This window comes from Ochotona princeps, chromosome 12, assembly GCF_030435755.1.
Source record: "Ochotona princeps isolate mOchPri1 chromosome 12, mOchPri1.hap1, whole genome shotgun sequence".
NCBI lineage: Eukaryota > Metazoa > Chordata > Mammalia > Lagomorpha > Ochotonidae > Ochotona > Ochotona princeps.
Genome location: NC_080843.1, coordinates 18,509,191 through 18,522,588, shown reverse-complemented (window position 1 = coordinate 18,522,588; position 13,398 = coordinate 18,509,191).

Below are 13,398 nucleotides of genomic sequence, written 5' to 3'. Positions count from 1 at the left end.
GGAATGTAATTACAGATACAAGGCAGTCACATGAGTCCTCATTGATTTTTTTAATGTTTTTCAAAGTTTATTCAAATATTTTAAAATAATTTTTATATATTTTCATTTTCATTATTTGGAAGGCAGAGAAAAAAGCTCAAAAGATTTCCCATCTACTGATTTATTGCCCTAATTCCCACAACAGGTGGGGACGTGCCAAGCAGAATTCAGGAGTCTTGACTCATCTGTGTGTCCCATGTGATGGCAGGTATCTAAACCCTGGAGCTCCCTCTTGCTGCCCCCCAAGGTATACAAGCAGGGATCAGAAGAGGAAATGGGACTTGAACATAGGTCCGATAGCAATATAGGTGTTCCAATAGGGAATGCAGGCTTTCCAAGCAGGGGCTTTTAAAAAAGATATATTTATTTTACTATTTTATGATAAAATTCCATAGGCTCTCAAATTGCTCCTAAAATCTTAAAATGGACTCAAATGTTAAGTGGATTAAGAAAAATAAGGTGTGCTTAAGTTAATCAGGAGGAGGTAGAGGTGAGGATTAAATGGTAAAAAGGCTGATATGAAACAGTGTGTTTCAGAGCTCCAGCAGGAAATGTTCTTTAAAGCATTTGCTGTCAGAATACAGCATTGTGGTGCAAGCTACAATTCTCTCATCTCATCAGTTCAAGCGTTATCTATCACACAATATCCCCTGCTCACTGCTGATGCCCCTGTGAAGCAGTGAATGACGCCATCAGTGAGGGAAACCAGGATGGAGCTTCCTGCTCCTCACTTCATGCTGGGACAGCCTTATCTGTTGTGATCATGTGGGAAATGACTTGGGCAATAGATCTCTTTCCCTTTCTCTGTCTCGCTCTTTCTCTCCCTCCCCTCCCTTTATCTTTCTTGTTCTGCCTTTCATGTACATATTTACACATTTTTTAATTAAAGTGTCTACTATCTATGTCTATAAGGTTTTTTCATTTTATTCAAAGTGTACTCCCTTGATTTTAGTGAAATATATATATATATTCTTATTTGGTGCTGTTCATCTACTTCTGTGTCCAAATATCTATCACTTATCTATGAATCTGTGACAATATTTCTTTCAGCTTCATAAATTTTTCAGCTTTGTAATATCTTTTTTTTTCAGTTTTAGAAGCTACTCCATTTTCTGCTGCAGGTGTTTCTTAATCATACTTAATATGATTACATCAACAACATTTTGGAACATCTCATGTTGTGTAATATTTTAAAACATTTAAGGTATCATTTCACACAAAACTTTAGATTATTGGTATTCATCAGAGCTTTTCTTCAAAATTTTCAAACTTTGGATTATTTCATACTAGGAGTGTTCAATAATGGGACGGTTTGAAAGATATGTATATCATGCCAACAAAAAAAAAATCTCTAGTGTTAGAGATACAATTAATGTGAATCCCAGTTTACAATTAGTCACAGATTACCTTAACTCTAATTTGTGTGTCTTTAATATATAGTATTGCCTTCAAACATTTTAGTTATTTCTCAAATAAATGTAGGAGTGAATATATATGTGCATATATGTAAATGCATACATGGTATATATGTGGAGCATTCATACATGTATGTATACAGATTCAATGGCTACGAAATGAACTATTGAATGTAATTAATAGACTTTGAAGGAATAATTTTCAAATATTCCGTTTGGAATGGCTCAAGCCATGTGAAATTCATCATAGGATAATTGTAGAGCAGCTTATGGAACAAGTTCGGTTATTAGAACAGGAAAAAAATGGTGTTCCTTAAACTTAATATCATGAGACCTATGCAACACACCCTTAATATTTTTTGTACTACCTACTGTATTAGAGTTCTTTATATTTTTCATTAGCATTTACTACCATGCAGGAGTTAGCATATTTGCCCATGTTCCTATATGTGTACCACTAAAACACCTATGATTGTCAATAGGAACAATTAAATATGTGAAAGCTTGCTAAATTATAGGTAAAATTGAATTTGCTTGAAAGTCCTTTCAAAGTCATGTAAGACAGACACACACAAATTCAGTTACATTACTCCTGAAAGCCAAGCTGCTTTAAAGTTAAGAGTTCTTGTTAAAAGGATCGTTGAGAAAATAATTTTTGTGCTTAAATACTTTAAAATTGAAAGTAAACCCTTGCTATCTTTGCATTTCCTCACTTAACTATAGAAGTTGTTAAAGAAACCAGAACCTCATAAAACACTGGCCTGTGTCCTTCTCATAGCGCTTCAATATAGATTTTACCTGAATTTGGGGGCACAAAACAATGAAAATATCAATTATTGTTAATAATTACAAATATAGTTAATAAAATGTTAACATATTTACAGACTGTCGTAAAGATATATCTTTATGTTTTGAAGAAACTACAGTTGTATCTCTATTTGATATGTATAAAACCAAGGCGTGTATGTGAACTTAATGCAAAAAGCCGAAATATCGCTTATTGAGACAAAAACATTTTTCACTTTTACTATTTGGAATCAGATTGATAATTTCGAGTTCAGAGTACAGGGTGCATTGTACGCAGAGCAGTATTTAGCATTCAGCTAATAGAAAAGAAGAGGCAGGTCCTTGAGGATACTTGCAAGGTAACCGGGATTAGAACACAAAATAACATCCACTTTGTAAATGGAGGTTATGTGGAAAGTTTTACCAATAGTTAGATGCCAGTAAATATGATTTCCTTCTCATTTTCTAACATTTGCCAACTGTGCACACCATTAACATGGGCATTGCATATGTTCTTTTTATTCAGGTTTTGAATCAGGTTTCATTTGTATGTATGTGTATGAGAGCGTACCCACATGCACCATAATTGCGACAAAAGGAACTACCAAGCATATTTAAAGGATTTTGTATGACGCACTTTTAAACATAGTTCAGAAAATATGCAGCTGTCATGACTGGTTATTACAACACAAATCATGCGTTCGCCTATAGCTGTGGAAATCCCTAGCTGCTCAATGTCCTAGAAATTAAATTATGCTTTTGCTTTTCAGCACTCTGCAGAATTTCAGGCTGATCTCTGAGGTTAAATCACTTTTTTGACCTCAAAGATCTTTCAAGACGTATTCATAAGAAATTGTCTCTGGAGTCTTTCACTTTAAGGTAACAAATTATTTTAACTGTGAAGCTAGTAGCGGGGGGAAATGAGCTAATGCAATCTAAACTCACATGCTTTAAACCCCTTGGTTAAGTGTTTGTCCTTTCTTCATTTTCTTTCGGTATCAGTTATTCAATGTATTACCACAATTCAGGAATAACAACCTGAATCAGCTAGTAAATAAGCCATGCTTCTTATATTTCCTGGGTGGTCACAGCTAATTCATTGGAAGTCCTGTGAGCGGGGGGCACTTTTCTCTTCATCTCAGTTTTTTTTTCCCTCTATTTACCTTGGAGAAGCAACAATACTTTAAAAATGTGTAATTTATTTTTCCTACAAACTTATTTTATTCTTGATAGGAATTTTCCAAATAGGCTGAAAGACAAGCGAGTATATATTTAAGTATAACACTGAAAGATTTTATATTTAAATTTCATCAGTCATGTCTCTGAGTCTCCTAGTTTTCTTTCCTATTTCTTGATTATTTACAATTTCTTTCTGAGGTTTTTTGAAAAACCTTTTGTAGAAGTGGGCCTTCCTACTATACCCAGTCATGCTCTGGAAACCCAATCCTGTGAGAAAAGGGGTTTTAGCAATGTTACCTTTGAGGACATAAGAAGGAAAATTGTAATAAATTCTGGTTTTGGACAGGAAGAAAGCTTTATCGATCGGGGAGAAGATGGCAGGTGGCAATGCCCGCCAATAGAAACATTGTTTGGATGCCGCAATCGTGGAATTCTAGTTCTAGAATTCAGTGTTTAAGGAATTTCTCTCCTGAACATACTCAGCAACATTTTAATTTCAGGTTTGATTCCTAAGCCTTCAATCCTACATCAACAGTTTTCTTCCTTTGTGCATGCCTAGGTTGTGTGTCATGCAGTTAGTTCTATGTTGTAGATGCCCTCTGAGTATTTGGAGTCATTCTCAAGTATCCCCTTAAATACAGAGACATAAAATAATGGATAGAGCTATTATATAAGCATAAAATGGGGAAGATTTCTGGAAAACTGGAAAAGCACATAAATGTAATCTCATTTCCCATTAAGAGAACTGTGTGCAAAGTTTGTATTAACTAGGTTTTATTTTCTGACCATATTATAGTAATTATATTGCCATTGTTGATTTATTTCCCATGCTTTTATCTTCACTATTTTTTATGTGTAATGGTGGTCGTTGGTATAGTTTTGGGAAGTAGCAAAAAGGAAAACCTCAAGAACATCAAGAATTCTGTACCTGCTCGCAGTGTAAAATATGGAACATCAGTGTAGGTGACAATCAAAGATGCACAGTGACTGTCATGATACAAGTGAGACCCAAACTTATAAGTTCAGTTACACGTGCAATTTGTGTATAAGAAACAGGGTTACTATGATGTTACAGGGGAAAAAAGACTCTACATCGAAATTCTAAAAGCTTCCCAAATTCTGTGTTTTTATAAAATTACAATTTGCACAGGCCCAGCACAGTAGCCTAGAGGCTAAAATCCTTGCCTTGCATGCTCTGGGATCCCATATGGGCACTGGTTCTAACCTTGACAGGCCCATTTCCCATTCAACTCCCTGCTTGCAGCCTGGGAAAACAGTCAAGGACAGCCCAAAATCTTGGGATCCTGGACCTGCTTGGGAGACCCAGAAGAGGCTCCTGGCTCACGGCTTCAGGTCATCGCAGCTCCAGCAATTGTGGACATTTAGGAGTGAATCAGCAAACAAAACATCTTCCTATATGTTTCTCCTCCTCTCTGTATATCTGACTTTCTAATACAAATAAGTAAAATACACCTTACATAAACATCATCATAATTCATATGGATATATTTATAAATAATAATATATGAACATTATTGTTTTAAAAAATAATAAAAATTTATGTGTAAATAATAATTTACTATCTTTCTTTTCAGAGCTCCAGACTGAGTTTGAGTCCCAGAACCTTCACTTCTACCTTTGATCTGGCTCAGACCTGGGTATTGTTGCCAATTCGGGAGTGAGACTCTGACTTCCAAATAAATAAATCTTTTTAAAAAATCAACAGAATAGGATCCTATTTTTCTAAAAATTATTCAGTGAAATAAGTGAAAATAGCCAAGCTTTTCTGTGCTGAGAATTATGTCATTTTAATTTAGTATAAGTAGAACAAAATAGTACTTATATTTTGTGTTTAGTTATATGCTTGCCTGCACGTGTATCGAACATAATGACAGTGATCTATCAAATCTGCTTAATATTTAAAAATAAGGATTAAGGATTCAAACAATCAGTAAACAATTATACAGTGGGATTTTATTATGCTGAATTTTACTGACATAGAACGCTAACAAAATCAATAATATCGCAACTAAAAACAGAACAAGTAACAGATATCAATGTGATCCCTAAACTTTAAGCAGTGACATGGTGCTTTGTTTTTTTCACCAGCATTATAACAGGCTTATATATATATATATATATATATAAATATATATATATATATATATATATATACACACACATATATATGTTTATTACTGGCCATCCAAAAGGATTTATGATTTCAATCACTTTGTCTTTGTTAAAAATACAGTATTGGAAATCACAGCCACCTGCAACTAAAGAAAGGAAGAAAAGAAAGAAAACAGAAAAAAAAAGACACCAATATTTGGTTTTCTGCAGTCTCTGGGAATCTCAATCAGACGATGTATTACTGCAAGTTCCCATGATGAAAGCACAGACAAAGGGAAAGAGACCCAAAGCAACCCAGTCCACCTACGGCAACAGCGCTCACTCCCTACAGGTCCTCATGTAGCTCCAAGGCCCCAGCCCATTTCCTAATGATGGTCCTGGCAGTTAATTACGCTTCAGATAGTGTCAGTTTTACTTTTGACTGTCAGAAACTTTTCAGTTTGGACAGTTGATGAGGAAAACATGGACAAATTTATTTTTGAAATCTGATCCCAGCATTGCTATTTAAGTTGTCTACAACTTGTGGAATTCTAAAATTGCAATTTCACTTATATATAACATATATGCAAATGCATATTTATTTTAGCATAAAAACATCATATATATTTATTCATCTTCATTTATTTGAGAGATGAAGTGACATCAAAAGAAGAGGAGAGAGAGAGAGATCCTCCTTGTGGTGGTAGTCCAGGATATGTTAAAGACAAAGGCCTGGGACTCTGTCCTGGCTTCCCACAACAGTTGTAAGGACCTGTATGCTTTGAACATTTTCCAAGGCTTTCCAAGGCACATTAGCAGGACCCTGGATGGGAGGAACAGTAGGTGGAATTTGAATACGCATTCTGACAGGGATTTGAGAGGCGTTGTAAGTCGAAATAGCAAACTGGAATTGGAAGGAGAGCCAAGATGGGAACCCAGACGTTTTGGTGTAGATGCAAGGACTCAGCTCACAGCTTGTGTATCTTTGCACCAAGGGCCAGCTCATGCCACTACATGTTGATTGTTGCCTCTTTCATGCATGTTAAAGTCCAGAACTAACATAATTGTGCATGGACTAATAAACACAGCATCGACTATAATAAAAAACAAAAATACGTAATACATGTATTTTATATATGTGTGTGTATATTTGATGCTCATTTCAATGACATTAGCCTGGTCCAACCTTACCTGATCTGGGTATAATGTGTATTCTATACTATCTGTTCTTATCTGTAGAAGGTATGACATCACACACTTTCAGATACTTAAATATGCTCTTCCCCATCTTATATCTTTATCACCATGGTCATCATTTAGTTTCCGTTACAATGTTTCATATTTACTCTACAAATACTAAATGCTTTGACACTGTATACTGCTGTCTGTTATGCAATGAAAAGCCAGACAAAAAGGTCCCAATTTGACAGCTTAGATGATGGAAGGAATACTCAGCATAGTGTGATAAAATAGCTAGTTCTAGCATAAATAATTCCTAGCTACTCTTTGCAAGGGAATTTTCCTTAGATGGCTCTGTAGAACCTGAGTGAACAAGCTGTTATACCTTTGACAAATCTTCCAGCTACTTTTATGAGCTCAAGTTCCTCTTGATGTCTATAATACAAGGAAAGTGGAGGCCATGTGTGCCTGATGGTCTCTAAAGCCAGCACCCCTATCCAGAAGCTGCAGTGTTACATTCAGGTGTTCTTTCTTACAGGAGACAAGGGGCAATCTTCCCCTTACCATTCTTATGTCAGGTCAGCATGAAGCATATTTGATAGTTCTCATTATGGTTAGAAAATCTCATAACTGAAAAAAGAGCAGTATATCAATTTTCAAAAAGTGAAACATAAACCAAAATTTCCAAGATTGGGCCCAGTGCGATAGTGTAGTGGTTAAAGTCCTCACCTTATACACATCAGGATCCATCTGGGTACGGGTTCTAATCCCAGCAGCTCCACTTCCCATTCAGCTCCCTGCTTGTGGCCTGGGAATGCAGTCGTGGATGGCCCAGAGCTTTGGGACCCTGCACCAGCGTGGGAGACCTGGAGGAAGAACTCCTGGCTCCTGGCTTCGGATTGCCTCAGCTCCAGCCGTTGCGGCCGCTTGGCGAGTGAACCATTGGATGGAAGATCTTCCTCTCTGTCTCTCCTCTCTGTATATCCACCTTTCCAATAAAAATAAATAAATCTTTAAAAATTTTTTCCAAGAATTCAGGCACATTATTTGAAATATACCATGTGATAAGTTTATTAAGGCACAAATGTTCACTGGGAAATATAACCATACACCCTTAATGGGTTAAGTATAACCTTGACAATATAATAGTTTTAAAGCCTGGCCCAGAGTGGTGGCCTAGCAGCTAAAGTCCTCACCTTGAATATGCCAGGATGCCATATGGGTGCTGGTTCTAAGCCCGACAGCTCCACTTCCCATCCAGCTCCCTGCTTGTGGCCTGGGATAGAAGTTGAGGACGGGCCAAGGTCTTGAGAATCTGCAGCAGCGTGGGAGATCTGAAGGAGGTTCTTGGCTCCTGGCTTCGGATCGGCACAGCACCAGCCGTTGTGGTCATTTGGGCAGTGAATTATTGGACAGAAGATCTTCCTCTCTGTCTCTCCTCCTCTCTATATATCTGCCTTTGCAATAAAAATAAATAAATCTTTAGAAAATATTTTAAAGCTGATTTTTCACTATTTTAATCTCATTTACTTTTTCACATTACATGTTGTCACTGAAATGTTGGGAAGAAATGTTATCCGAAAAATGCTTGCTCAAGCACTTCAAATTCCCTGCATATTGCTTGAAATTGTGAAGGTATACTAAATTCAATGATAAAAGTGTAATTTTGAAGTTTGTTGATATTTTAGGAAGAACATAATATTTTAGTAATTTTTATTTCTTTGGCTTCTGGGAAATCCCCTGATAAATTATCATCTACATTTTGCTGACATATGAGAATTTATCGTTTAAACCTTGACTTGTTTCATCCTTAACCAATTTTATTTAATTCTGTATTTCAATTCTGTATTTCTATACCAAATACACTAATGCCCACTTCTCGGTCATTTTTCATGCTTGTCTGAATGACAGGCCAGTGCAAAGCAGATCAACCTGCCAGATTTCAGTGTCTTTCATTTGGGGCTTTTTAAAATTTAGGGCCATTTAACATGATATTTACTTTGCTCCATTGGTCTCTCCATTTTTTTTATAAAATAAAATCTGTATATAATAAGTATCATGCAAGTGATTCCATAGCATTCCAGTCCCCTTTGTGAGTGCTTTCAGATGCAAGTGTTACAATCCAGAACTGTCTAGCTATCATACATGAAATATTAATGTCTCCATGTTGCATTCTATGCATGTAATATTTACATGCTTCTCTTAGTCTTTGAGAGTTCCGCATGACGATCTATTTTTAATATCCCCTTTCTCACTACAATTTTTTTCAAGAGATGGCATTGTGGCTCAATATGTTAGGCCAACTTTACAATGTCCGTACCTCATGTTTTTTTGGGTTTTTTTTACTTTTTCTTTTTGAAAGTCAGATATAAAGAGAGGAGGAAAGACGGAGAGGAAGATCTTCCATCTGATGACGCTGATCCAAAGCCAGGAGCCTCTTTTAGGTCTCTCACATGCGTGCAGGGACTGAACGCTTTGGGCCATCCTCGACTCTTTCCCAGGCTACAAGCTGGCAGCTGGATGGGAAGCAGGGCCACTGAGATTAAAATTGGTGCACATATAGGATCCCGGAGTGTGCAAGGTGAGGACTTTAGCCACTAGGCCAAGGTGCTGGGCCCTATCTCATGTTTTGATAGCAACACAAGAACCAGCTATTCTTCCTCTGATCCGGCTTCCTGCTGCTATAACTGTGAAAACATCAGTGGATGACCCAAATAATTGGGCTCCTGCCACTCATACGAGAGATCTGCACGGAGTTTCTGTCTCCTGCCATTAGCCTGTGCCAAACCAGCTGATCCAAGTATAATGTATTTCTGTAGTAACTGTACTTATTTGCAGAAGGTATGACCTTACACACTTTCAGATACTTAAACATGACCTTCCCCATCTGACATCTTTATCACCGTAGTCATCATTTAGTTTCCATTACAATGTTTCATATTTTCTCTTGCTTCATTTCCCCTCAATCACCACAGTTGGCTGTGCTATGCATGTGATATTTTTAATGTATGGGATATTGTAGTTAGTGTTCTTAATTGGTGTAACAACATGTCCTTCATGTCAACTAAATTAAAATCCCAAAGCACTGACTCTTAACAAGAGCTTCACAGGTTTGTAGAAGTTCCCCGCAAGAGCTACTGATTGATTGAAATTATTAGGAAAATACGTATTTGCACATTTATATGATTTTTTTTAACTTTTAAAACAGAGGAATGAAGCTTGTAACCAGGTAATAAAAATATTCATATCTAGTATCTATTGATTTAAAGAATAAAATTTGCAACTTTCAGAATATTTTTTCTTCTACCAGATATTCATAAGGGGTGCTCTTTTAAAAAGTATTTGAAATGATTCCCCTAAATACCATCTTGTCAGTTGTAACTTTTGTGTTTAAACTCCTTAGAATAGGGGGAAAAGTGATTATTTAAGTTGCACCTTAAATAGTATTTTACATATTCTGTTTTCTGAAATTTGCATCATGTGAGTTTGGTAATGATTATAAACATACATTTAGCACAAGTAAGTATAACTATTTACAAATAATGAAATATATTAAGTAATAAATATCATAATAATTATTATAAGATCTAATACTAGGCTAAGGCATTGGCATTTTATTCAAATAACTGTTTGAGATGCCCAAATTTCATGTCTTGCTGGCTCAGTTTGACCCTCAGCTGCACTTTTCATTTCAGCGTCTGCTACTGCTGTATGTCCTGGAAAGTGCCAGATGTTGGTTCAAATACTGAAGACCTTGTCATACATGCTTGGGACTGTAACTAACTTCCTTGTTGCTGGATTCACTTTGGATCAGCTAGGGCTGTTGTGGGCATTTGGCAAGTTAACTAGGGTATGGGAAATTCTCTGGCTCTGTCCTGTCCTTCTCTCTGGTTCCATCTCCTCCTGTGTGACTTTCTCTTCCTCCCTCCTTCGCTCCCTCCATTCCTTCCTTCCTTCCTTCGTTGCTTCCTTCCTTCCTTGCTTCCTTCCCTCTTTCCTTCCCTCTTTTTCTCTTTCTTTATAAGACATATTTTTAGTTATAGAAGGTGTACAAATGCCATGGGTTTCCTATATACAGATCACATGTACAGATTTGGGAGAAGGATGATACTTCTCAGCCCACTGCCCATTCCTCCCTCCTTAGCTCCCACCCTTCCTCCTCCTTCCTTCATGCTTTCTTTGATTTTTGCAATGGCATACTTTTACCTTATTTTATAATAACAAGCTTAATTCTCCACCAGGTAAGGAATATAACTATTCCTCAAGAGCACAGGCAAGGGCTTTAAACAGTGGTCAAACCTTATATCTCCTTTCTTGTTCAATGAATAAACCATTAATATCTAGAAATCTTCCACATTTCCTGCATTTCAAGTGAAAGAATATTGGATAGGAATTTTTTCCCTTTCTCATAGGGAATGAAATGTTAGAGATTTCATAGAAAAATTGAATTGACAGATAAATTTGTTTTTCTCCAAAAACATTTTAGAAAACTATGTACGTATTTTTCATAATTGGCATTTTCCACAGCCTTTTTGAAGTCACATTATAGTTATCCTCAGTCTAGATGCATGAAAGTATAAATAAGTATTGAGAGACTCTAAGAACATGGACAGGGAGGATTAAAAAAAAATCTTCAGGGGTCTGTCAAATTTCTGCATGTTTTTCATGCAGTGATAAAACCTCATTTTTTCCAACCATCTTTGCAATAGTATTTTCAAGAATGTCTCCCATCTTTGGAAAGCAAAAGTGTGATGTCCCTTCTAAAGCAAGGTGATAATGTATTTGCCATCTTTACATCCTTGTAACAGATAATATCTTCTTCTTGGCCACAGATTAGAGAAATATTGCTCAGTAAAAATATGTGTTCCTGGGACCAGTGCCATGGCATAGCAGGCTAAGTCTCCCCCTGCAACAACGTATATGGGTGCCAATTGGTGCTCTGGCTGCCCCATTCCAAATTCAGCTGTCAATATCCCTTGGAAAGCAGTAGAAAGTGATTCAATCCCTTGGACCCTGCACCAATATGCGAGACCTGGAAGAAACTCTGGTTCCTGGCTTTATATTGGCCCAACTCTGGCCATAACAGCCATTTGAGGAGTGAACCAGCAGAGGAAAAACCTCTCTCTCTCTCTCTCTCTCTCTCTTTCTCTCTCTCTCTCTCTCTCTCTCCCTCTCCCTCTCTCTCTCCTTATTCCTCTTCCTCTTCTTTTTTCTGTCCATAATTCTAAATCAGTGGATAGAAAATCTCTGTCTCTGTCTCTCACACACACTGATTTTCATGTAATAAATAAATCTTGAAAAATTTTGTATACTGAAATGATTAAAACAATATAGAACTGATGCCAACTTTGGAAAACAGATATTTCAATACAAAAGAAAGCCAACAGATGGAATCATACTTTTATGGACATTTGATGTACATGCTGTATAAACTGGGAAAGACAATTTAATGTAATAGCAGAACAAATTCACATCAATATAGAAAATGAGATCAGATTACTACACCACATAACTTCCAAAAGCTAAGTCAATGAGTATTTAACACAGAAATATGAAAAGAAAAGGCACAACAATTTTAGGGATTTATAAACATAACTATTTTCATAAATTATTTTGGGGAAAATAAAAATTTTAAATATCAAAAGTTATTTATAAGTATTGTTCCATGAAAGTAAAATTTTATTCATTGTACAACACTTAAAGGAGTTTGAACACACAACCCACAAAGTAGAATCACCCAAAAGTCTACCATATTTATGCGTATATTTACAACAGGACTCAGGACTGCAGTAATGCTGAGTGTAGTGAGTGTTATGAGTAAAATCATGTAGAATACGAAACATTCCCATTTCACTGTGGAAAGTTTAAAATGGCACAATGATTCTATGAAACTGGCAATATTGACAGCCCATTTATAGTATTACACAGCAATTTCAGCTTCAGATAAGCACTCTGAAAAAAAAAAGTATGGTTTTGTTTTTATTTTTGAATTTTTTTTTTGCATTTACAAACTAAGGTGTTAAAATGTGTATAGCTCTAAAGTAAAAAGGGCTCAAATGTCCACAAGCAGAAGGGAATGTAAATTGGGAGTACTCATATTGAGAGAACATTTTGTAGTAATGCAAATAAAACACAGCCATACCCCTCGGGGATAGATTATATCTCTCAAACTTATGTCTTATAAAGAAGAGTAAAAATAAAAAGGCCAGAGCAGAGAAATCCTAAATGTTCAAGTCCATCATTATAAACCAGAAAACAACAGCTGCATGCTATTATTACACACACACACACACACACACACACACACACACACATCTTCAAAAAGTCGGTGGAAATAGACAATTTTGAAAAAGATTATGTATGTATTTTTTAAAACATGTTTTCAACAGAGTATTGCATCTTCCAATTCATCTTTCCCCAAAATTTCTAAAAGAACTTGTATGTGCTATGGTGCTTAGGCCATTGGATATAACCATAAATATGCAATAAAACAATTAGAATCACACTGACATTCAGTCACTGGACAAAATGTTGGTAGCCAAATGCAAATGGTCTTGGTGAGCATCTTTGTTTTACTCTTCATTTTAAAGGAAATATTAAATTTTACATTTAAAAGATGTCTGCTGTTGTCGCTAGGGATAGCTATTTTCAGGTTGTGGAAGTTCAATCTTATTTCTCTTTTCCTAGC